Genomic DNA, 27,822 nt, shown 5'->3' with positions numbered 1-27,822 from the left:
GTACGACTCGTGCTGAAAAAATCCTCTTTTTGCAACTTGTTGCATAAAATACTGTTTTCAATTTTTCATCACATTGAACATTGTTTCGTGAAAGACGATTTCTTCGCCACCATTCATTAGATTTTCATGTGCAAAAAGAAAATATTTGTCATTTTTTCAACTCTCAAAATAAATACGATCATAATTTTATAATCATGCCTATCACATCTCAAAAAGGTTGAAAGTCAATTTTTAGGGACTTTTCAAACATCAGCTTTGTTTCCAATTCTGTATTTCGGAGATAAATACTATAATTAAGCTTGAAATTATATTTTTTAATTTAATTTACCCAAAAACTTTTTTTTTACAAATTGTGTTTACAGTATCAGTAAAAAGTTATATTTTTTCAATTCGAAGATAATTCCAAAATTTCAGTAAAATTATTTTTTAATAGATAGCATTAAGCAAATATTTCAAAATATTTTCTTTCAATGAATCTGCAAGAATTCAAACCTTTTATAATGCACTTCTTACGTTGCGTCCACACTTTGTAAATTGCATTTCAATGTTATATTGGAATTTACATTTTGATTTTTATCATTTTTATTTTCGACTAGATTTTTCAATCCAACACAAGAGCGTTTAAATTGAGAATTTGCTCTAAAACTTCCCCGAAGAATGTATTGTGCTATCTTGTTCCTGTCAAAAGATACAGCGTGCTCAAAACTAATCTAAAACGTGATTTCCGAGCAAAAAACACGTTTTAGACATGTTTTGAGCACGCTGTATTTTTTGACAGTTTTAGAGAAATTTCTCAATTTTAACGCTCTTGTGTTGGATTGAAAAGTCTAGTCGAAAATAAAAATGATAATAATCAAAATGTAAAAAAGAAGGTTTTCCCATACTAATTCCCATATAAAATTGAAATGCAATGAGCAAAGTGTGGACACAACCATTCGCTCCCAAATTTTAAAAGGGTTCTTTGGAGGCCTAAAGGCATCAAAAAATTATTGCTCTTGTAATTTTTTTAAATTTTCCATATAACGACGAGCCAATCTAATATTTAACCCTCCACGGCAATTTTTTTTGACATTTTTTAATTTTCTCGTTTTTAGGAGCAACTTTTGTTCTATCGTCATCAGGGGTGACATTAAGGTTGGGGGTTGGGATTTGAGTCATACAAAAATGCTGAAAATTGTATGACCAAATATCATCCCTGATGACGGAACGAAAAACTTTACTTCTCTCGTTTTACGTTTTTCTTGTTTCATTTTTAGTTTTTTAATTTGCATTTATCTTGTTTAGTTTATGTTTGTTTTTGGTAGTTATTGGCCTACTCTACCAGCTCCTTTCATTACATTTTCCTTTCTATTTTTTCATGTTTTTACAGTAACTTTTTTAATTTTTTGTTTGATATGCATATTTTCTGCCTTAGAATGGTACCATTATCAATTAAATTGTAAAAAATGCGTAGATGCATCGTCTGGGACTTAAGCAAATTACTGCATACTTCCTTTTACTCAAAATATAGAAAATGTTTGTAAAAAACACAGCCAACCTTGACCCAAAAAAATGACATTTTTTAAAACATTGGCAAAGTCACATAAAACAAGTTAAACTTTCAACTCCTAAATTTTCTAAATTTTAAAGTTCTTCTTTCCAATGCTTTTTAAAAATCAAAATATTGTTGAAAAATTATTTTTTGGCGATTTTTAAGATCGAAGTCCATCTAGAGGCGGGGTTGGGTTGTGAAGAGTTAAAATATCAGCATGGACAATGTTTAAAAATATAAATCTTGATGCAAGTCTTCGGTTTGGATAAAATTTTAAAATAAACTGAATTTCTATAAATGTCATCCTGTATTACAGTACCCTTAAAAGATAATTTTCACGAACCTCGTTAACCCTGTTCTACGCCTCTGCCTCCACAACCCCGATCAGGCCGGCAGTCCGTTCTGGTTGATCCCTTTCGTCATTTCCTGCTCCAGCCTCCAGACTTGAGGGAGAAGAAGGAAACCGCCTCGCCTTCCAATCTTCAACCTCCTTGGCCCCTCTTGGCAAACAGACACAGGGCGAGGGAAAGAGAATGACTAATTTTCTTAATTCATCGCTTCTGTCGGCGGAGGAGGAAGATTCAATTCACCCAAGCTCTTTTGCCAAGGCCGATTTGCCTTGGGCTACAATTTAATCTACCGGCTTTGGTCCTTGTCAGGATCTACACACGCACACACACACAGTCACATTCGCATTCACTCAAACAAGAACAGACACCAGACAATGTTCGTTCATTACCTTCTGGTTTTGTTACAATCACACATACACACCATGTAGTAGCCTCCACCTTCCCCCTCGTCGTTCGTTGAGCCTGACTCCTGATCCAGCATCGCCATCGCAACCACCCACGCAGGGAAGAGTCCTTGAGAAAAGGCTGCTGCTGGACAGGACACAACAATCGTTTATCAAATATACACCAACCCCGGACCTGGAACTTGGCGGAGCAAAATGTCGATTTGATGATTCGCATTCGACTTTTGCTTTCCTCACTCACACACACACACACACACACACATGTTGGAGTTGCTTCTTGGGAAAGGATCTTTCATCACTGCGAGGGAGAGGAAACAAGAAGCGAATGACAGTTTGATTAGAGAAGAAGGATTCTGGGATTTGCACCAACTCCGGGCTGATTCACGGCACGAGGCACGAGGATGATTGCAATTGCAAGAAGATGGCAAGGTCCGTCGTGTCGATCCCGGTTGGCATGCAGCTTCCACCGGGGAGATCTGCCCCACTCTGGGGTGTCAAGAGCGCTTTGTGAAGGTTGTGTAATTAATTTTCTTGTTTCCTGATTTGGCTTTTTTTGTGATGCCGATTTGCGTTGCAGAATGGTTCGAAACCTTTAAAGTTAAGTCTTCATTTCGGTAAAGTTATGTCTCCAAAAATGGTAAATAACCCAAAGATTGAGGATGTTGATAAATCATAAAAAATGTTGAGGTATTAATTTTTATGGATAACGGTTTATATTTTTTCTCAAAAATGCAACAGGAAACGCTAAATTGAGTATGAAAATTATTTCTATATAGCTAATCGATTATCATAAATTAATGAACCGTTTTTTTGTATTCTCGGGGTGATCTAAATGAAATAAACACAATTTTTTATGTCAAGCAATTTTAACATGCTTAACAATTTTTTTTTGTTTTTTTTTTGCCTTACTGAAATAAATAAAGTGAATTATAAAAATAAATGAAAATCATCAACTATGTAGTAGGATTTCAATACAAATTATGAGTCTTGATAAGTCATTTTAATAATCAAATTCTTATTAATCTTTCTTGTCCAAAAATGATCAAACATGTAACAACTTTAATTTATTTTTTGCTCTGATGCTCAAAGAAAATCTAGCAACATTTCAGAAATCGGAAAATAACTTTTTAACGAGATTTATTTTTTTAGTACAAAATGAGTTCAATTTTTTCATGTTCCATTTTTTTTTTGGTTTGTCTTAACCATAACCATATACATATATACAAAAATCAGTGCTTTGTCTGGCTTTTGTTTTTAAATTTTGCATAGAAAAAATAAATATTGATAAAATTAATGAAGATGTTCTGTAATGAGAAAATTCAAATAATTTAGAAAAAATATAAAAAAGAATGTAGGTACTAAATAATAACAAATAGAAAAACTAAACATGCCAAATTACTAATATTTATCAAGAGAAATAAAAGATACAAGAGAAGATCCGTTTTTATTAAGCTTTTTATTGAGGAACCAAGTCGGCAATTACTTTATTTTGGTTAGCCAAATATTGCGTAGAATTTTCATTGAATATCAATTTCAATAATAAGAAAAAAAGCTTTGGAAAGTTTTAGCAAATTGATTCGGAACACTATGATTTTGTTTTATATTTCTTCAAATTGATTTATTTTGACATCTTTTTTTTTTTTGTTTCGTTTTTGAGTATATATTGATTAATATATTTCGAAGTAATTATGTTCAATTGTTTTGTTAAAAATTTGAGTTATTTCATAATTCTAGATGAATTAAACAATTACGTTCTTTTACGTAAAATTTCCTTACAATTATAACAAATGAATCTCGATACCACACAATTGAGTTTAAGAGCTAAAATCAAATAAACTCTTTACAAATCAGCCAATATCATAACATTTTCTTTTTTCCTTTAATGTAATGTATTTTTTTTCTCTAATGTATTTGAATAAAAATATTTTTTTGTCTGCTTTCAAAATTAGTAAAAATTTACACACTCTTTAAAATGTCTGGGAAACGTTATTAACAATACGCAATTTGGAAATGATTTTTTATTCTAAAAAAACCTCTCTGAGTAAATTAACTTTCAAAACGTATGTTAATATCCCTATTTTTTTATTTTGAGTTTTTTTTATAAGTTACGGGAAATGCCATAAGTTTTCAACTTTTTTTTCTGAATTTATCGGAATTTTATGTATGCTATAATTTTGGGCGTGCAACATAACAGAACAGTTCCTTTATCACAAAATTTTTATCTTTTCACGGTTTGACCTTTAAAGGGGTCGTACAACCTCACCGTAAAAAATATTGAAAAGTTGACCCTAGATTCAAGATCAGATACAAAATTTGTTGCATGGAAACACTCATAAATATAGTTTCTTCAAACGTCACATCTTTTTTTAGCAGGAGCTGAGAAAGCAGGAGCTGGCAAGTAAATAATAATTACTTTGATTTTTAGCTGGTAATTAGATAATTCTTTAATTACTTAGTAATTCATGGTAATTAGGGTAATTTAAAGTAATTAATTGGTAATTAAAGTATTTTTTGAGTAATTACAGTAATTGATTTTTTTAAAATTGTACTTTTTCAACAAAACTATTTACTTTTTATATATAATCTATTATAATAGAATCTTGTTGATTTCAAATAAGAGTGAAACACAAAGATTACAAAAAATTGATTCTGTATGTAGAAGGCCTTATTCACCATAGTTCTCTCCTAGCGAAGCGAAGCGAAGGCCTTATTCACCATAGTTCTCTCCTTAAACTTTCCTAAAATTTATTTTTATAATGTTGTTTATCAAACTGATTAACAACGAAAGGCCATGATATATTATACAGTGAAAAATGTTTTGTGAATCTTAAATCTATTAATTTTTATTAAGTTATTATAAAAATATGTTTTTTTTTGCAAGAACTACATAAGAATCGATTAATTTTTTATGCTTTTCCTTCTAATAGGCAGTCAAAATCATTTGAAGTTGTTGTGGATCAAATATCTGGGACGTTGCAAAAAATATTGCGTACTTATTTTTACAAAATCAACAAAACCAAACATCCAAAGTTGACCCCTTGATAAATTACCTTTGCAAAGTAATATAAAACCAGTACAACTTTCCTTAAATTTTCCAAAATTTTAAGAGTTCCTTTTTTAAATGAATTTTAAAGAGCAAAAAATGATTGAAAAATTAGATTTTTGGTGAATTTTTATATCAAAGCAATTGGAAAATTAATTTGAACCAGTTTTGTTATGGACATTTGACAGTTTTTTACCGCAAAGCAATTTTTTTTTTAAGTTTTCCTCAAGTTGCTTCAGGTCGACCACACAGCAAGTTCGATTAACTTTCGTTTGATAAGCAAAAAAAAATCAAGTCTCCATCAGTACCGTTCCCAAGCCATGTATACTTTTGCCGGTACCTACAAAACACAACTTTTATAATTAATTATCGTCTTGAAACGCTGCGATTTAACTGCTCATTAGCGCACACGCTCAATTGCATACATACATTTACCCACACATGCATATCACATGGGGAGAGATCCAGCAGAATTAAAAAAAACGCAAACAATATCTACCATTCCCGATCGAAGCCCCATCAGATACACATTGTATGCTGGGGAGGTATGGTGAACAAACAAACACACACACACAGTTCGAGCACGTAACTATTTTGTTTCGCTAAAAAAAATCACTAATTAGTTCATTGATCAGAGAATGTAACTTTTTCCTCCCTGCTTACCCCTGCCCACCAAACTCGAAGTTGTTGTTGATAATCGTAGAGGGGTGCGTCTTGGGGTCTTTTCCCAAGCCACCAGAGGGCCAATCAGAAGAGCCCTTATGGGCGCTAGTTTGTAGAGAAGTTTAGAGTTTTTTTTTAATATTAAAAAAAATAAAGTATATCTATTTTTCTTTATTTGATCAACCATCTTTAAAAAAACACATAATATTTAAGTTATTTCCAAATATTGAGCATCCCTAAGCCCAGTGCAAAGCCCCACTAATAGCACTCAACAATGTTCGTAAAAATGTTTCAATCAGCTCTAATTAAAAGCGTTGCGGATAACTCTACGAGTTGCACTAACTCACTCACACACACACAGTGAACGAAACGTACAAAACGAGTCCTCTGAACCGACAGTGCCCCCACCTCTCCCCTCACCCTACCCCATGTCACCAGAGAGCCTCCTCCTTTCCCACTTCCAGTCCCAAGTGCCCGTGCCCGTCCTTCTTAGTCACAATCTGGCGTAAAGCAGCAGTTAATTAGGACTTGAAAAATTAATGAACTTTTCACGTAAAGAGTGGGGGGGGGAGGGGAGGCTGCGAAAAGTCCAGCAACAGGGTGGGTGGTTGGTTGAGGGGAGAGGGGAAGGAAAATGAGCCTCCCTCTTCTTCGACAAGGGATTCTCTGGGAGATGTGTGATGATTTCCCAATGATTTACCATTATTTATGAAAATAATAATAAAAAAAAAATTCAAGTTTCAACACTGATCAAAATAATTAAATATTGTTAAAAAAACTAATTGCAAAAAGATAACTCAATTGAATTCAGTTTAAATTGCAGTTTACTTTCCGGCTTTCAATCTCTTATTTCTCGATAAACCTTGCTGTTTCGATGGAAATGGTGATGGGACTCCAGCATGCTTTGATTATTAGTTCTTTAATCTGATACCTCCTTCTCCCGTTGTCTTCTTGTATCGACATAGAAAAATTATTAAATAATAAATTTACAACGAAAAAATAAAACCACGTTATTCTTCAGATTATTCTTTTATTTTTTATTAAATCTTCAAAAAATCCTTTGCTTACTCCACCCTTGCCTTCCTCACATTTGTTCGGTCTTAAAATGTATAAATTAAACAATTCTCATAACATCAGACAGATTAAACTAAATATGGCTCATCGAAAGGTGTTTGGATTATCCATTCAAAAATGGGTTGTATGATAAGTCAGGGGTCAACGTTATTCAGAAACAAATGAAGTTCTAAAGAAATATTTGAAAGTTTGTAGAAGTTACGCCAATTTGAAAAAAAAAACAAAAGTTTATTGGAATATTTATTCACAATGATTTTGAAATTTATTGTAAAGATGCTTTGAAACATGTTCATACAAAAATATCGACTTTATTTCGGAACTGACCAAATTCTAAAGAAAACTTGAAGCTTTCTGTTTATTCCGTAATTTTCGGAAAAATTGTAGTGTTTAAGAAGTGAAAAAAGGTTACAATGGTTTGGAACATCTTACAAGAAATATCGCCTACTTTGGACAACTTCACCAGTTTCATAGTAAAGCTGTTTTTTCGGAGGGTTTTTGCCTTCCTCACGTTACTGAGGAAAGGCTATACAATCACTCGAAAAATGAACTTCTCAATAAGACCTCCTAGACCCACCTTCATGTATACCTATCGACTAAAAATCAAATTCTGAGCAAATGTCTGTGTGTGTGGTGGGATGTTGATAAAAAAATTGTCACTCGATTATCTCGACATTGGCTGAACCGATTTTGCCCATTTTGGCGTCATTCGATCCGGCTTGAGGTCCCATAAGCCGCTATTAAAAATTTTCCGCAGTTTAGTTAAGTACTTCAAAAGTTATGCTAAAAAACGATTTTAGCGTCATTTTCAGAAATGTATTTAAAAGACCTTTCCAACGCGTCCAAGACATTGAAGATCTGACAAATCTATCAAAAGTTATAAGCACTTAAGTGTTATTTACGCACTTTTTGCATTTTGGATAGCACCCTTTAAATATGAGGAAAGCGCCAACCACCTAAGGGTGGATTAAGTAACGTTTTTTATTTGTTTTGTAGTTGATTGTAAATTTTCTTGAATTTAGATTTCCGGATGTTTTAATTTTTATAACATCATTCAATTTACTTACAAAGAAATAAAGTTGAAATGCTTTAAATTTTCTGTATTTGGAATAGTTTTTGTGAAATATTGGTGTATTTGTGGTACAATAAGCCATGCCAGATATAAAAATAAATCTATATTATACAGATTTTTCGATGTAAAAAATCTGTAGATACAGATTTTTTTTAAATGATTTGATTTAAAAAAAAATACAATTGAGTAATTTAATAATGCTTTAAAATAATTAAAAAGCTTAAATCTGTTGTTAAAAGTCTAAAAAAATCACCTATGTCTTCGAATTTGTAAATAAAAAACAGATTTACAGATTTACAGATTTATTTTTAAGAAAATGCAGATCTCCCATAGAATAATCTGGCATCGTTGAGTACAATGTTCTAAATCATATGTCCGGTAACAGCTCTTTTTCCAAAAAGAGCAACTCTCTACGAAATCGGCCGATTTGGACCATTTTTATTTTTTGTATTTTTTTATTTGACTCAAACTTTGTGGGGGCCTTCCCTATGACCAAATAAGCTATTTTGTGTCATTGGTTCACCCATACAAGTCTCCATACAATTTTGGCTGCTGTCCATACAAAAATGGTATGTAAATATTCAAACAGCTGTAACTTTTGAGTGAATTTTCTGATCAATTTGGTTTCTTCGGCAAAGTTGTAGGTATTGTTGAGGACAATTGAGAAAAAAATAGGTACACGGAAAAAAAAATTTGAAGATTTTTTTATCAACTTTTTTTTCACTAAAACTCAACTTCCCAAAATACGTATTTTTTGATTTTCGAGATTTTTTGATATGTTTTAGGGGACTAAAATCCGCAACTTTTGAGCTATCGAGAAACATGGTCAAAGAATCTGCCGCCAAGTTATGAATATTTGAAAAATAGTGATTTTTGTAAAAAAATCCTAATTTCATGCAAAAACAAATTTGAAGTTATTTTTTAATGCCAAATTGGATTTGCAATCGAAAACTACTCAACATTTTTTTGATAAAGGGCTTCGTTTTCAAGATATAGCCACCGAAAGTTTGATTTTAGCAAAATATGTGCAGTTTTCGATTTTTAAAAATAGTGACCATGAGCGACCATTTCTAAAAATATTTTTTAAAAAGTTCAGAAAATTTGCTATAAAATTGTCTAAGAGACATTGAAGATTGGACCTCGGGTTGCTGAGATACAGCCGCTTTAAGAAAAAGAAACACGAAAATTGAAGTTTTCTAAATCTCACCAAAACAACCCACCTTTTTCTAATGACGATATCTCAGCAATTAATGGTCCTATTTTCAATGTTAATATATGAAACATTCGTGAAATTTTGCGATCTTTTCGGAAAAAAATATTTTGGAAATTTTTAAATCAAGACTAACATTTTAAAAGGGCCAAATATTGAATATTACACGCATTTAAAATGCTAGTCTTGATTTAAAAATTTTCAAAATATTTTTTTTGAAAAGATCGGAAAATTTTACGAATGTTTCATGTATCAACATTGAAAATCGGACCATTAGTTGCTGAGATATCGACATTAGAAAATGGTGGGTTGTTTTGGTGAGACTTAGAAAACTTCAATTTTCGTGTTTCTTTTTCTTAAAGCGGCTGTATCTCAGCAACCCGAGGTCCAATCTTCAATGTCTCTTAGACAATTTTATAGCAAATTTTTTGAACTTTTCAAAAAAAAAAAAATATTTGTAGAAATGGTCGCTCATGGTCACTATTTTTAAAAATCGAAAAACTGCACATATTTTGCTAAAATCAAACTTTCGGTGGCTATATCTTGAAAACGAAGTCCTTTATCAAAAAAATGTAGATTGCAAATTCAATTTGCATTTAAAAATAACTTCAAATTTGTTTTTGCATGAAATTTGGATTTTTACAAAAATCACTATTTTTCAAAAATTCATAACTTGGCGGCAGATTTTGACCATGTTTCTCGATAGCTCAAAAGTTGCGGATTTTAGTCCCCTAAAACATATCAAAAATCTCGAAAATAAAAATAAAAAATACGTATTTTGGGAAATTGAGTTTAGTGAAAAAAGTTGATAAAAAATCTGCAAATTTTTCCGTGTACCTATTTTTTCTCAATTGTCCTCAACAATACCTACAACTTTGCCGAAGACACCAAATTGATCAGAAAATTCACTCAAAAGTTACAGCTGTTTGAATATTTACATACCATTTTTGTATAATTGTATGGAGACTTGTATGGGTGAACCAATGACACAAAATAGCTTATTTGAGGAACCCACAAAGTTTGAGCCAAATGAAAAAATACAAATAAAATCCATTTCCGGTTTTGGTAGAGAATTGCTCAAAATAAATGTATCATTAAATATAAATATTTGCATTTTTGTTGTTTTTTGTACAAAATTTTTTTTATGTAAAACACTGATGGCCATCAAAAAGTAAAAACAAAATTTTTAAATTTGTGCATCTTCAATCATTCTTTGCCAATTGATTTAAACATTGTGATGATTTTTTTCTACCATTCCAGGAAACAGATTTGTCAGTGTTTCACAGACATTTAAACTTGTGCCATTTTTTTAAGGTGCACAGACTTAAAAAACTTCAGTGAATTAATAGTTTATAAAAATATCAACCAGAACTTATTTCGCTACTGTTCAAATGCTTAAAAATGAATTTCCACTACTGTAAAATGATATATTTGAATTTTAGACAAATGCACAGACATACACAGACTTTTTTAAAGACATTTAAAAAAAATATGTGGCATCCTTGATCATAAGGTCATTGTAAATTTAATTTTGGTTGTTCGTCTCTTTCAAATTTCCTCAAAAATTTGGAGGAAAAAATATTGTAATAGTTTTAGTCCCCTAAAACATATCAAAAAATCTCGAAAATAAAAAAATAAAAAATACGTATTTTGGGAAATTGAGTTTTAGTGAAAAAAAAGTTGATAAAAAAATCTGCAAATTTTTTTTTCCGTGTACCTATTTTTTTCTCAATTGTCCTCAACAATACCTACAACTTTGCCGAAGACACCAAATTGATCAGAAAATTCACTCAAAAGTTACAGCTGTTTGAATATTTACATACCATTTTTGTATGGACAGCAGCCAAAATTGTATGGAGACTTGTATGGGTGAACCAATGACACAAAATAGCTTATTTGGTCACAGGGAAGGCCCCCACAAAGTTTGAGCCAAATGAAAAAATACAAATAAAATCCATTTCCGGTTTTGGTAGAGAATTGCTCAAAATAAATGTATCATTAAATATAAATATTTGCATTTTTGTTGTTTTTTGTACAAATTTTTTTTTATGTAAAACACTGATGGCCATCAAAAAGTAAAAACAAAATTTTTAAATTTGTGCATCTTCAATCATTCTTTGCCAATTGATTTAAACATTGTGATGATTTTTTTCTACCATTCCAGGAAACAGATTTGTCAGTGTTTCACAGACATTTAAGCTTGTGCCATTTTTTTAAGGTGCACAGACTTAAAAAACTTCAGTGAATTAATAGTTTATAAAAATATCAACCAGAACTTATTTCGCTACTGTTCAAATGCTTAAAAATGAATTTCCACTACTGTAAAATGATATATTTGAATTTTAGACAAATGCACAGACATACACAGACTTTTTTAAAGACATTTAAAAAAAATATGTGGCATCCTTGATCATAAGGTCATTGTAAATTTAATTTTGGTTGTTCGTCTCTTTCAAATTTCCTCAAAAATTTGGAGGAAAAAATATTGTAATAGTTTAAATATTCATTAAAAATGTTGAACATTGTTGTAGGATTATTTTTGTATTGTTATTCAAATATGAAATTATCAGGGTTTTAACAAATTTGGATTTTTTAGGCCATAATTCATTAAAGTAAGTATTGTTTAAAATGTTTTGATATGTTCCTGAGCAGACGAAAATAACCTGGGAATAACATTTTTTGATATTTGAAAATATTGGGCCAATAACATTTTATGTTATTTATAGCAAGATTTGTTATTCGTCGTTATGACTTTTTTGTTATTGGATTGTTATTGTAATAACAGACTAATAACATTTTGAGCTATTCTTCGAACAAATCTTTGTTATTGTTTTTGTTATTTTAACAACTAATCCGATCATCCCAATAACCGTTGGAGTTATTTCTCCATAACATGAAATGTTATTCCAAAGTTGTTTTGGCTGTCAACCAATATCAGACCAATAACTAATTTTGTTATGATAACATTAACTGTTATTAAACTCTTTTGGAATAATTGATTTTTAAAGAAAATTCAATAACACTTGTTGTTATTTTACACAGTATTTGTTATTGAAATGGCATAATTTTTTTTTATTACTGTCTGCCTGGGTTGTCAATTTGTGACGATTGATGTATAACAAATTTTAACAACTGTAAAATTATAATAATTTCTGATAAATTTGTTTCACAATTACAAAAATTAGGCTTGCATATTTAAAAAAAAATAGCTTTTCTTTGCCTCCTCCTCCTTCTTTACCATGACCAGAGCCGAGGGGTAAAAAAGTGCATGTTTATTTTTGCTATAAAGTACTGTACAATAAAATTTGTTCAAAATAAAACTGCTTTCATCGCATGATAATGTTTTTTAATTGCCGTGAGGTTATAGCACTTCTGTTGTTTTTTTATTTTTTTTGGGATTCTAAATAAATTTTAGGTCAATAAATTAAATAAATTTTTGAAGGTCAACTTAAAGATGTAAGGAAATAGGATTGGAAATATACTTTAAGAATATTTGAAAGTTTTAATAATGCTTTAAATAAAAGAAGATTTAAATTTAATTCAATTAGAGTGAAGATCAAATGAACCCCTAACACTCGATTGAGCTGCTGTTTTTCCCGACAAAAATAAAAAAAAATGCTCTGAAGAGGGTTAACCAAAATCAAATCACAGTCTTAGGAAAATGTTGTGTATAATTTCTGCATTTCAATTGTTCCATCTTAGACATGAATAGAATTAATTTTAGTTATTAATCAGTTCTGCATGTTAATCAAAATCATCACTTGACTCTTTTTATATAAGCCTAATTTGTGCAACTCCGAATTGTTGATTTCCCAGAGAATTCCTCCTCCATCGTCTTTGCCGTAATTGGTGAAAAATTTAAGAGATAACTCGTTGGTGACGTTGGGTACGGAATATCCCCAACATAGCTCACACACTCATACACAAAGAAGTACATGTTGCGAAAGGGGGTTTGGGCCGCAGCTGAGGCGCGCGCGCGCAAAAAAGGAGATTTTTTAATTGGAAGACTTGGATTTTTAATTAATAAATAAATGCCATGCAATTTACATGTGGTGCGCGGGCGGCCACGAGTGTGTGTGAATGAGACAGACTGTCGGAACGACTCTTGGGGACCGCGTGTTTGATGACATGATGAAGGATTCTGGAGAGCCGGTCTGGCCCGGTCTGGTCGGGGTCGCGGTCGTTCCGCTTGCGGTATTTGTCACCAAAGGTCCCCCCCTGCTCCCCTTTCGGTCTGTTGCAAGTTGCATGCTGTTGCACCATTTATCTCGAACACGTTCCCCGGACCCAGGTACACACGGCGTTGACGACCGTGGTGAGGTGAGCCTGGCTTCTGTGGAGGTTTGTTTTGCTGGTGTTTTTGCCTTATTTTTCGCGTGTTTTTTTTTTGGGTGTAGCACCGGGTGCAATTGCCATGCTTGTGTAACACTATGTTGCAGCTGTTGTTTTGGTTGTTGCAGCGCTATTAACGGCTAATGAGACGAAGGTGCAGTGTACGTTTGATTAAACATTGGTTTTGTTTCGTAAGTGGACTCCATAAGTTGAAGAAAAGGTCAAGATTTATTTATATATTTGATAATTTGCTTCAAAGATATATTAATTAATTTGATAGAAGTCTTTGAGAAAATTTTTATACATTTTTATTCTTTCAACAATGGATGAGTTATTTTTGAAATTTGGTTTGTTTTAATGTCAACAAATAAGATATAAATTGGAAATTTTTGAGCAACATTACTAACTTAATTAGTCAAACGAATCTGCTTCCTAATCCTTTTCTCCTTATCATTTCCTCACCAGCAGTGGTGGGTGGCACGCCACACCGTCGCCGGTAGTCGTCATCTGGTAGCACAATATTTGGAGAGTAAACACAATCATAAAGAAATCAACGACAAAAAGCACAATCGAACACAACCACACACACCCACACATACTTGAAGAGACGAGAAGGAGAAAAGGAAGAAAAGGGAGAAGAGTTGCAACTGTTCAGTCGCATACGTGTTGGCCCTTCGATTGCACATTCAAGTTGTGTGTGTGTGTGTGTCTCATGGCGTCGCCAGCCCCCCCTCCTCACCTTTCAACCTTCTCTTATTGCTTCGTTTGATTCTTCCGCGCTCAGCTGATGGCACCCCTTCGTACTCTGGGATAGTTTAACCTGATTTTGATGTTGAAAAGTCTTTTGAGAAATATAAATTTCATCAATATTATATTTATATTTTTCAGGGTTTGCTTTACCCAAAAAAAATGTGAGGCAAAAAAAATTGTGACTCAAAATTAAACATTCATTGTAAAACTGAAAAAAAATATTGAAAATATTTCTTTAAGAAAACATACCCTCACACCTAATTATGTATTTTAAATCAAATAAAGACGTTTTTGCAATTCCGTCGTGAAACTATTTACTTTTCCTGTCATTCTTGAACGACGAAATAGCCTACTTTTCTGTACCAAAAATAACAGAATCGAATAGCAACACTTTTCAAAATAAATGCTGAAAAGTTCTACTTTTCAGCACTCAAATGGGTGCTGAAAAGTTGAACTTTTCAGCACTTGTTTCGAAAAGTAACACTTTTCAACATGGTTTTGATTTAAACGATTTATTGACAAAATACATGAAAATTTGACATAAAATTTCACTCAGTGTGTGTTTTTTGGAATTGCAAAAAATGTTGTATGGAACTCGTTGCAAAACTTGATTTTTTTCAGCACTCTTCGTATTTATCCAACTCGGTGAACCTCGTTGGATAAATGTACGACTCGTGCTGAAAAAATCCTCTTTTTGCAACTTGTTGCATAAACTACACCCAAAGGAAAAATATATCTCAAAATCTGCAACAGTCGATTTGCTACAGAAAATGTCATATTTTATAACATTTTTTGCAGCAACCCCCTAGATCATTTTTGCCCGCGTGTAAACATTTCAGCGATCTACAGTTCTCACCAACACATATAACGCTAGCCCGTCCCCGAGCAACACTCCAAAAAGAAACATATGTTGGTGCTCTTTCACATAATTTTCATTAAGCGTCCATGGCACGGTGGTAGCGTGTTGGAGCAATAACCAAGAAGTTGGTGGTTCAATCCTCGTTCTGATAAGGGTTTTTTTGTGAAATACAACCAAAAAGCCGTCGGTAATGTCGATAATTGTCGGTAACGGGCAAAAATGTCATACCCCTATATCGCAAAAAATGCATGAGGACAGTTTTCATGCAGATTCTGATATACTTTCATGCCGCCATGCATCAAAATCATGCGACCGCCGTTTGGGTGTACTATTATATCATTATGCAAATTTTGAATTGGATTGAATTAATTGATGTTTGAAGCATTTTGTAATATTTTTTTGTTTCGCCAATTATCAAAATTAGGCTTGAAATTCGAATTTGTTTTTTTATTAATTTCCAAAGTTTTTTTTTGCTTAATTGGTTTGAACAGTAATGAAGATTTTTTTTTCAAAACCGTCAAAATTTCAATGGAAATAGAAATCAAATCAACTGAAAACAATCTGATATGCATTATTGTGCATTTATATTCATATTTGAACTTGTTTAAAAATATATTGATTTTTTGGTCAATTCCTAGATATTTTGAAATTTTGGAAACCTATGATTGCAAAATAACTGAACAAGTGTACTATGCATTTTTTAACACTTTTTCCATTTAATTGATGAAACCATGGCTATAACCAACTTTAATTTTTTTATACTTTTTTAGGGTTTTCAATTAAAGCTTTAGTTTAAAGCAATCTTTTTTTTTAAATTAAATAAGAAAATTAAACGGAAAAATCCATATTGTGTTGTAAGAATATTCTAGTTTTTAAGTGAAATTAACCCTCTACAACCCAACCCCGCCTCTAGCCAATTAAAAAATCGATTTAAAAAATCGCCAAAAATCCTTTTTAAACCAATTTTTCATCTTTTAAAAGCATTGGAAAGAAGAATTCTTAAAATTTTAGAGTGTTTTAGGGTTGGAAGATTTATGCTGTCACTTTGCCAATGTCATTTTTTGAGGGGGCAACTTTGGAAGTGTTTTTAACTAATATTTCCTCTGTATTATGAGAAATCAAGTATGGAGTAATTTTTCTAATGTCTCAGACTATGCCTCTACGCATTTTTACAATTTAAATTATAATGGTGCCATTCTATAGCAGAAAACTGTACTGACTGTAAAAACATGAATAAATTACCAACTGTAATGATAGGAAGTGGTAGAAAATGCAAAATACTAACAATAACAAACAATTAATAAACAAGAAAAATGCAAATTCAAATACTAAAAATGAAACAATAAAAACATAAAACAAGAGAAGCAAATTTTTATCGTAGAACAAAAGTTGCTCAAAATGACCTCCTGAACAAGGGAAAAATAAAAAAAATCTAAATTAAATTTTGGCTGGTAGAGGGTTATACTTTGAGAGTATTGAATATTTTATAAAACTGGTTTTTTTTAATTTAATTTCAGACAAAATATAATAAAAATTAATTGGTTCAATGATTGACAAAAAAATGATGGATTTACTTTATCCCTAATAATTCCTCTGCAAGTATTTCCTTAATATTGAACTTTTTTTCAGTTGTATACAAACAATTAATAAACAAGAAAAGCAAATTCAAATACTTAAAATGAAACAATAAAAACATAAAACAAGAGAAGCAAATTTTTATCGTAGAACAAAAGTTGCTCAAAATGACCTCCTGAACAAGGGAAAAATAAAAAAATTGAAATTAAATTTTGGCCGGTAGAGGGTTATAATTTGAGAGGTATTGAATATTTTATAAAACTGTTTTTTTTAAATTTAAATTCATACAAAATATATTAAAAATTAATTGGATCATTGATTGACAAAAAAATGATTGATTTACTTTATCCCTGATAATTCCTCTGCAAGTATTTCCTTAATATTGAACTTTTTTTCAGTTGTATACAAACAATTAATAAACAAGAAAAGCAAATTCAAATACTTAAAATGAAACAATAAAAACATAAAACAAGAGAAGCAAATTTTTATCGTAGAACAAAAGTTGCTCAAAATGACCTCCTGAACAAGGGAAAAATAAAAAAATTGAAATTAAATTTTGGCCGGTAGAGGGTTATAATTTGAGAGGTATTGAATATTTTATAAAACTGGTTTTTTTTTAAATTTAATTTCATACAAAATATATTAAAAATTAATTGGATCATTGATTGACAAAAAAATGATTGATTTACTTTATCCCTGATAATTCCTCTGCAAGTATTTCCTTAATATTGAACTTTTTTTCAGTTGTTTACAAGGTTGAAAAAACCAAAAGACAAGTTCATGGTTGATGATGATACAAATAAACAAATGATCAAAGATTTTAGATTTTCTTCGTACAAAATTTAACAAATTTCAAGCAACATTATTTTTTACAAAAATTTAGTTTCCCAAAATATGTTTTTTTTTTATTTTAAACTTTAAAATTGCTTTGAGGTAAATAAAACTTAAACATTTGAGCCGTAGCATGGACAAATTATAATTTTTCAAAATGTGTTTTTGGAAAATAAAAATAATTCTAGTCAAAATCTATTTTGACATAAAATGTTTAATGTAAAATCAAATTTGCTATCGAAAATTACATTAAAGCTGTTTTTTTGATAAAATTTACATTTTTCAAGATACAGTCATTTCTTGAAATTATTTTTTCATAAAGTGCAAAAAAGAAAATACTAAAAGACATTGAAGGTTGGACCTCTGGTAGCTGGAAACAGCGAATAAAAGAAAAAGAAACAAGAAAATTGTCTTGTTGAACATTCCCCTAGTTTTTAATGCCAATGCTGATTTTTTTTAATGTGGAATTTCATGATCTATTCGATAAAAAAAGTTGGAAAATTTTGGATCACAACTATTTAATATTAGTTTAGTTGGAGACGAAATTTTGCTTTACCTATTTTGAAGCATGATATTTTGATTTGTTTGGTTGGTTTCAGTTAGGACAGATTCAAACCAACAAAATGTGTACATAAATTTCCAAATTTAAAACTATTTATTACTCTAAAAATGCTGTTCCTTTTCAGATTGTAGTCCCGATTCACCCCAGATAACGGTACAATATATAACTTGAAAAAATTCTCAGTAACCATCTACCAATTTTTTTTCGTTTTTTTTTTGTTTTTCTCGTTTTCAGGAGTTCTTTTTGAGCAACTTTTTGGTTCGAAAAAAATAGGTCACCAAAAATTACTGCGTGTTTATTTTGACAACAAACTTCGGTCACATGAAAAAAAATGATTTAATCCAACCCTAGATTTTTACATAATCAAGAATTCGCTTTTCATTACTTTTAGAGTTATCAAAATGGCTTTTTAAAGTCGGTTTCAAGTAACCAAAATGGTGACATTGCGTTTAATATATTTTAATATGGAATTTTCAATGGTTTCAAATTTGCTTGGATTAATATTGGGACCATCCATAAACCACGTGGACACTTTAGGGGGTATGGCGATTGACCACGCTCCATACAAAAAGTTTTTTTGTATGGACAATTGTACACGAGAGGGGGGAGGGGGGGGGGGGTTTGGGTTTTCCAAAAAAGTGTCCACGTGGTTTGTGGATGGTCCCATTACCGCTTATTTGAATAATTTTAGATAAAATAATGCATACAAATTTGAAAATTCAACAAAAAACGATGAAAATTTCACCAGATTAAATTACACATTGTTTTGACACAAAATCTGTCACCATTTTCAAATGTAATGCCTTGAGCAACTCTCTACGAAATCGGCTGATTTCGACCATTTTTAATTTTTGTATTTTTTGATTTAACTCAAACTTTGTGGGGGCCTTCCCTATGCCCAAATAAGCTATTTTGCGTCATTGGTTCACCCATACAAGTCTCCATACAATTTTGGCAGCTATGTAAATATTCAAACAGCTAACTTTTGAGTGAATTTTCTGATCAATCAAGTCTTCGGCAAAGTTGTAGGTATTGTTGAGGACTTAAAAAAAATAGGTACACGGAAAAAAAATTTGCAGATGTTAATATCAACTTTTTTTCACTTAAACTCAATTTCGGGACCATCCATAAACCACGTGGACACTTTTTTGGAAATCTCAACCCCCCCCCTTCGTGGACAATTGTCCATACAAAAAAAAACTTTTTTGTATGGAGCGTGGACAATCGCCATACCCTCCCCCCTAAAGTGTCCACGTGGTTTATGGATGGTCCCTTCCCAAAATACGTATTTTTTGATTTTCGAGATTTTTTCATATGTTTTAGGGGACAAAAATCCGCAAGTTTTGAGCCATAGAGAAACATGGTCAAAAAATCTGCCGCCGAGTTATGAATTTTTGAAAAAATAGTGATTTTTGGAAAAATCGAAGTTTCATGCAAAAACAAGTTTGACATTATTTTTAATGCAAAATTGAATTTGCAATCGAAAAGTACTTTACAGATTTTTTGATAAAGGGCTCCGTTTTCAAGATATAGCCCCCGAAAGTTTGATTTTAGCGAAATATTTGCAGTTTTTCAATTTTTAAAAATAGTGACCATGAGTGACCATTTCTAAATTTTTTTTTTGAAAAGTTCAGAAAATGTTCTATAAAATTGTCTAAGAGACATTGAAGATTGGACCTCTGGTTGCTGAGATACAGCGGCTTAAAGAAAAATAAACACGAAAATTGAAGTTTTCTAAGTCTCACCCAAACAACCCATCATTTTCTAATGATGGATAAAATTAAACTTTCGGTGGCTATATCTAGAAAACGGATTTCTTTATCAAAAAATATGTAAAGTACTTTTCAATTGTAAATTTAATTTTGCATTAAAAAATAATGTTTCCAAAAATCACTATTTTTACAAAAATTCATAACTCGGCGGCAGATTTTTTGACCATGTTTTTATATGGCTCAAAAGTTGCGGTCCCCTAAAACATATAAAAAAATCTCGAAAATCAAAAAATACGTAGTTTGGGAAATTGAGTTTTAGTGTAAAAAAAAGTTAATAAAAAAATCTGCAATTTTTTTCCGTGTACCTATTTTTTTAAAAAGTCCTCAACAATACCTGCAAATTTGCCGAAGACACCAAATGGATCAGAAAATTCACTCAAAAGTTACAGCTGTTTGAATATTTACATACCATTTTTGTATGGACAGCTGCCAAAATTGTATGGAGACTTGTATGGGTGAACCAATGACGCAAAATAGCTTATTTGGTCATAGGGAAGGCCCCCACAAAGTTTGAGTTCAATCAAAAAATACAAATAAAATCCATTTCCGGTTTTGGTAGAGAATTGCTCCCTTACCGATCCCGGGCAGACGGTAATAACAAGATTCATGCCATTTCAATAACAAATGCTGTTAAAATAACAAAAAGTGTTATGGAATATTCTTGCAAAGTCCATTTTTGCATAAGGGTTTAATAACAGTTTATGTTATCATAACAAAATTTGTTATTGGTCTGATATTGGTTGAAAGTCAAAACAACTTTGGAATAACATTTTTTGTTATGGAAGAATACCTCCAATTGTTATTGGGATGATCGGATTAGTTGTTAAAATAACAAAAAAAAATAACAAAGATTTGTTCGAAGAATAACTAAAAATGTTATTAGTCTGTTATTACAATAACAATCCAATAACAAAAAAATCATAACGACGAATAACAAATTTTGTTATTAATAACATAAAATGTTATTGGTCTAGTATTCTCAATTATCAAAAAATGTTATTCCGAAGTTATTTCCGTCTGCTCGGGATGCTTTTTTTGTGGAACTAAAAATTGTGATGCAGTGTCTTATTATATTAAATTTTGTTCTCAATGTGAAGCTATTAAATTTTAGTTTTGTTTAATTCTTTAATATCTATTTGTGGATTGCCATTCATATAAAAGAAATACATAAAATCGTTATTGCAACAAAATAAATAATTTAGAATTTATCTCATTGATATATTGGTGTCTTTGCAATTCTTTTGCTATGTTTAAAAACATTATTGAATATAAACTTACCATCGATTTTTTATTAACGCTATAGATTAAAAACACTACACTAGGTATTCAAGTAAAATTTAAGTTAATAAGTAACAGAAATTCGATTAGGAATCTCGCAATCTAGAACGCCAAGGCAATGCTGTAGAGCGAATAATTTGATTTTGTTGAAGTAACAGAAATTGAAATGACATGAAAACAAATTATTAAAAAAAACATTGAGTTTACTGTAAATTGTCATTATATGTTATAGTTTTGCTTGCTGTGTATGACAATTTAGGTAATTCTAAAAGACAACAATTTAAAATTAAAGTAACTTTACCAAAAAGGTGTGAACCTACCCTTAGCCCCAAAACTAGTCACCGGCGTTTGCTACGTGTTCTTGTTCTACGTCATGTTATGAATGTAATCACAATCGCCTTCACAACCATGTGTACGTACGAACAACCGGTGTGTGTAGGTGTGTGTGTTCGTATGTGTCGACTCGACATGTACGTTTGTGTTGATGCCCAACTTTCCCCAACCGTGATGTTGGTGGCGGTGGGTGGGAAAAGCCCAGAACACGAGGGGGAAAACAGAGCAACAAAAAAAAGTAGAGAACCGTACACGAGTACTATCCGTGTTCTGAGCTGTGTTTAACACATTTGCCTCGATTCTCGTCCTTGTCCTCTCGTCCTTTCTGCCTCCAATATATAGTTTCGAATGCATCCCCAATCGTACCAACACATACATGGAGGTGCACACACAGAGGGAAAGTCGCGCAGCAATTTCGCCGAATGTTCAATATGAAGTTGATGAAGTTTCCCAGCAACTTTGGACTCCTTGGCCTTCCCCAACCCCACCACCAGGACCTTGAATTTCGCTTCTGATCAGATTTTTTCACCGTCCTTTCTGTTTCTTTTTCCACCAGCAATCGAGCTCGGCAGCAGTGTTCGGGCTAGTGCTCTCTGCTGTTTTTTCCCCTGGTGCCAGCGGAAAACTCTTTTGAAGGATAAGCAATTTCCTCGTGTCAAACCGGGACGGGCATCGACTTGATGCGGGATTGACAACGTGCCTATAATTTGAGTTTTCCTCCACAGCCAGACCAAAGCGATTTTCCGTCCGTTGGGTGCAGCGAGTAACAGCGAGTTCTTGATACTGTGCAAGTTTTGGGTGTGTGTGTGTGTGTGTGTGTGTGATTTTTCGTGCACTTTTGAGGGAGGTGAGTGAGGGTGGGAGATGTCAGCATATGCAGTTGATCGCGTTTGAGGTGAATGAAAGGGTGAAAAGTAGGAAACTGTGGCACTAATGGAGGATGTAGAGCTTATTTGATTTTGAAGTTCAGCGGAAAGAACGTCGAAAGCTTGCGGATTGTGCTGAAAATTTCTAGAACTCCACAAAAGGTTTATTTTATTTTTTGAATTTAAAATTAAATTGGCATGAGAATTCGTGGAGTTCTGACCAAAGTATTAGTTACACACAAATCGTCAGGTTAACGTTACTCATGGACTTCCCCCACACTACTTCCACAATCGACAACAACCAACCACGCGTGTAAACCGTCATCGTCGTCGTCGTCAGCTGTGTTGGTGCGATATGGTGCCACCTCCACCACCAACCGACTCCGCCACCAAGTCTCGCAAAATTATGCTCATATTACCGGAAATTATATCGTCATTGACGATAACAGCCGGCACTCAGCAGCGTACTCACACTCAGTGCTGTTGCTGCTTCTGCTCCCGTTGTTGTTGTTGAACAGCTCAAGTGCCTTCAGTTATTGCAACCTCGTTGCGCGCCGAACAACAACGGCAAAACGACGAAACGGTTATGACGGGGACACAATCGAACCCGCTTCTCCTCGAGGACCGACCAACCCGGGATTGGTTCAATGGGAGGTTGAGCGGTTCTCTGGAAAAGTGCAACTGATTTTGCCCGGCGGGGCGTGAATGTGAGCCAATGTTGAACAAAATTCTGAGAAAATATTTATATGTTCTTCAATATTTCCAAGGAGTATACTCATTGTTATTTAAATCGTGTTGTTAGATAAATAATTATTCTAATTCTTGAAGTGTTTTTGGTCCATGGTTATTTCCCACTGGCAGCGACTTCCTAGTTGAAAAAAATAATGAAAATATTAAATTTACATTTTTTTTAATTTACAAAAGTAAGACAATTGAAAAAATCTATTAAAATTGATGTCTATACTGTTTATACAATTAAAACAAATAAACTGCCAAAACTGGATTTCAGCACATGTGAGTAAAACTCATATGATTAAAAAAAAATAAAAATTTTAAAAATTTAGATCAAAAGTTCAATAACAAGAAAATCTTAATCATGAAAAGAAACTGATTGACATATTTATTGAAAATTGTGTTACGATGCAAATATTTAAAGTGTTTGTTTTGCCGAATCAATGAGCAAAAAATAAAAAAAATATAAAAATTTAAATAACAAGCCATAATCTTCACATTTAAATGAAAAAAGTGTTTAAAAATGCATTTTACATTAGTTCAGTTGTTTTTCAATCATTAGTTTTCAAAAAATCTAAGATCTGACAAAAACAAAAATTGTATCCAAAAAAAAGATTTTGCATCGAAAATTTTCAAAAATTCTTAACCCAAACATGCTAAAAATGATTTTAAACGCAGGAGAATGTATTTTAATTTGATTTCAGCTGTTTTTTTTGCCCCCTGATTTTTCGGGCCAATTTTGAAAGGGGGGGGGGGGGTGGTGACAAAAACTTTAAAAAATATTTGTACCAGCCTTATAGGAATTCGACCAATTTCTTATTTATGATCTTTGCCTTAATCTTTCTTTTATTTTATAGTTTCATACTGCAATGGGTTTGTTCAAAATAACGATCATGAATAGTAGGGGGCTGGTGGCTATGAGGTTTGTGACAGGTATAATAAAAGTTCGTGACAGAAGGTAGGAGGGGGCGTCTGAAACGTATTATTCGAATGAAGCCAATAGAAAACATATTTTTATGTTATTTTGAAATACATTTAAATCGGAAAAAGTCTTCCAAAAGTTTCTCCTTCTTGAACATCACATTATTCAAGAGAGAACCAAACTGTTTTCTGGATTACTTTTTTTGAAATTAGTGTTTTTTCCTAACTCGTATTGAAAGTAAGGCCGTTGCAAATATTTTTCAAAGTTTTTGTCGTCCACCCCTTCAAAATTGGTCTGAAAAATCAGGGGGCAAAAAACATATTTTCCAAAAAACTTCAAAATTTCCATGAAAATAGCAGTCTAATCAACTGAAAAAAATCTAAAATGCATTTTCTGCATTTATAATCATATTCAGCATGTTTGGGCTTGTATAAAAATGTTTTGATTTTTTTTATGAAATCCCAATGTACAGCACCGCAAAAAAATTATTTATCGCAAAAAAATAAAATTTTCGTCAATACTTAGTTTCTAAAATATACTAATGATGGCAAAACAACTGGACAGGTGTATAATGCATTTTAAAACATTTTTTGCATTTAAATGTTGAATCCATAGCTAGTAATTTCTTTTTTTTTTCTTTTTTTTTTTGACTTTGGTCAGAATCGAGGGACATAAACTTAAAAAATATTTGCAACGGCCTAATTTTTATCTCTATAACATTTTCTACATGAGGTTTGAAAAAATATTATTATCAGTTAATTTGATAGCTTTGGATTGTCAACGTTCAAATCGATATTTGAAAATTTATGTTTAATAAATTTTCTATAGTTTCGTAAAATAAATCAAAAACATTAAAATAATTTTGATATATTTTTAATTGACTTTTTTTTCCTTTGAAGATTGATTTTTAGAACTGTACAAAATTTGAATGCAAATTTGACCTTCATCATGTCAGGTGTCATTTCTTTGTTTTTCAAAGATAAGAGAATGATTTAAACATAAATTTAATGTAGAGTCGTCTGTAAACTTAATCAGATAGAAATTTTATAGCGCTAAAAGTGTTGGTTTCACTTTTTTTTTGTATTTTGCAACCATAATGTATTACAAACTACTACTTGTCCCTCCCACTGATAAAAATGTATGTTTTGAGACATTTTTGAAAAAAATAATAAAATAAACATTTTATTTACGGAACGTTTTCCCTCATCAAAATAAAAAAAAAATCAGATGATTCGAGAATTATGGTAGGTAAATGCATTTTAATTGATTTGAGATTTTTCTGCCCACTAATTTTTCATGTCATTACACCTGTGCATTCGAAGCAGTGTTGCTCACAGGTTTGCAACAAAGGGTCAAATTTAAAGTTCACAAAATTTAAATCATGTCATTTCAATCCATAGGACTGAAAAATGCATCTATCAGTCAAAACATGTTTTTTCAAGATTCCAGGGATTTATGGACATTTAAGTCAAAATTGAAAATTAAAATTTTCAATGCAAAATCATTCCATAAATTCGTTTTCATTTTCTCGAAACCAACAACATTTATATGTCTAAGTTTTCCATTGCATTTTTCATGCCACAATAAACTGTGATTTTGTTTTCAAACCGCTGTAATTTTATTTGAAACAAAATATTTCTGTCTTTTAATCGTTACCATGATATCACAAAACATTAGTTTCAAGTTAACAAAACAAAAAGATCAATGAAAACAAGTAAAACATTATTTTTTAAAAATATTTTGGTCTCCTCGGATTAAAAGGCAATTTATCAAGTTATATTTAAGCTAGTAATATTTTAACTTTATTTTAAAAAGTTCTATCCAGTTCAATTCAGTTATATCTTGAATCCCAAATCTTTTCCCGGAAATGTTTACTTATGTTGTTTTTTTTTTAAAAAAAGAAGAATAGTGAAATTCATATAAAATTTAATGAGAATTATGAAAATAAAAAAAATTTGGAAAAATTTCCTTAGGTTCACGTTCTATAGATTATTTTTTTTATATTTTAAATCAAGTATTTAAAGAAAGCTCTAGAAATTCACTAATTTGGATCACTTTTTTCCAACGGATGTAAATAATCTTTGGTTATCTCCAGGATTGTATATTTTTTAACAAAATAATGACTTCACACACTGAAACCAATGAAAGTGGTTTATGATTGGTTTGATATTTTTTCATGTGAAATTATCAATAAAACTCAGTTGTTCCACAATTGTGGGAGGCACAATAGCATCCCACAATTATGAAACAGGCAATTTGGAGACAGTGTTTTGCTGTTCTGAAAAAATAGCCTTAAAATGCAGTTTTTTTTAAGTGGTTCTTTCACTAGTGAAAAAGCAACAGTTCTACAAAGTTCTAAAAAGTAGTAAGATGTTTTATCGGAACATGCAAGAATTCTGGTTTTTTTTTTTGCAAAATTGCATCACTCCTCCTCGTCAATTATTTAAAATAATCTACCTTGGAAAAATAAGAATAAAACTTGCCAATGTTTTAAAAGAAAATTGGACGGAGAATTAAATGCCACCATCTCATTTATTTGAAATTGAGTGCAAAAGGTTCAAATTTTAATACTTAATTAAATTTCAACAATTTCTAGAAATTTAAATTGGATAGCTCAGTTGCATTCGATTCATTAATTATAGTTAAAGCCGATCAAAGTTGACTAACCACTTTTGAACACGCATGTTTGATATTTTTAACGTGTGTTTGAAAAAAAAAAATTATACACAAAAGGTTATTCCAACTGAAGTCCAAACATGTTGTTTTTATTAATTAAATGCATCTCTACATTTTTTTTATTAGCAGCACTCGCTGATTTGGCAAAGAATCACCCCAACAGTGTGTGAATGTTCCTGTTCATATGAATAATCCAATTCAAATTGGCAATATAAGTTTTCCGTTTTCATTGCGCGACCCTCTTACTCTTCTTTTTCTTCTCCTTGAGGATTTTGACTCGAGCAAAAACCCCCCTCTCTCAATCACCCTTCGACCAATTCCCGAAAGGATCTCGGTTGCTGTTGCGCTTTGTGTCGATAAGTTTGAAATTAAGAAACCTCTTCAAGTCGAGGGGGCCCGGTAATTGCACCAAGTCAAGGAAGTCAAAGTTTGATTGGAAAATGGCTTGCCCACGTGTCTGCACACGCGTTTGCACAAATGTGTCGAAAAACTTTTTTTTTTTTGGAAAAGTGACCCAATTTTAGAAAGCTCGCAATTTTGTGCTAGTGGGAGCGTAAGGCTAATCGTCCTAGTTGGGAGGAAAATTTTCCAATCCAATTAAGATCAGTCAATCATCCCTCGCTCCCCCAAATCGCTATCAATCAATCTTGCCACCAAACAATGTACAGCTTTGCTCGTTCTTATTTCTATTTCTGGGGCAGAATCTGTAATTAGTTTGGGATAATTTTCGTTGTGGAAACATTAATTTTATTTTTGCTTCTTTGTTTTTTAGTCAAACATTTTTTTACGATTCATGTCATCCTATGAAAAGCATGAAATGACGCTGTTCCATTCAATTTTCACACCCAATTTTCTTCCCTCTAGCAATCAACAATTATCACTCCATTTCGATCGAATCCCACCTCGCCGGTAGTCGTCACCTAGCCCAATTTCACCTAATTCCTCCGTGTAGCAATTTTCCCAGAATTTGGGGTCGGGAGAAAGTACAAA

General features: G+C 31.8%; 1 protein-coding gene across 6 annotated transcripts in view; it reads right to left on the bottom strand.

Annotated features, from left to right (window-relative positions):
• LOC6037900 (LIM domain transcription factor LMO4) overlaps positions 1-27,822 on the bottom strand; it is a 470,644-nt gene that overhangs the window by 140,425 nt on the left and 302,397 nt on the right. The gene's annotated exons all lie outside the window — the stretch shown is intronic.

This window comes from Culex quinquefasciatus, chromosome 2 (assembly GCF_015732765.1).
Source record: "Culex quinquefasciatus strain JHB chromosome 2, VPISU_Cqui_1.0_pri_paternal, whole genome shotgun sequence".
Classification (NCBI taxonomy): domain Eukaryota; kingdom Metazoa; phylum Arthropoda; class Insecta; order Diptera; family Culicidae; genus Culex; species Culex quinquefasciatus.
The sequence above is the reverse complement of the archived record's forward strand: the minus strand, read 5'-3'. Positions and strand labels throughout refer to the sequence as shown.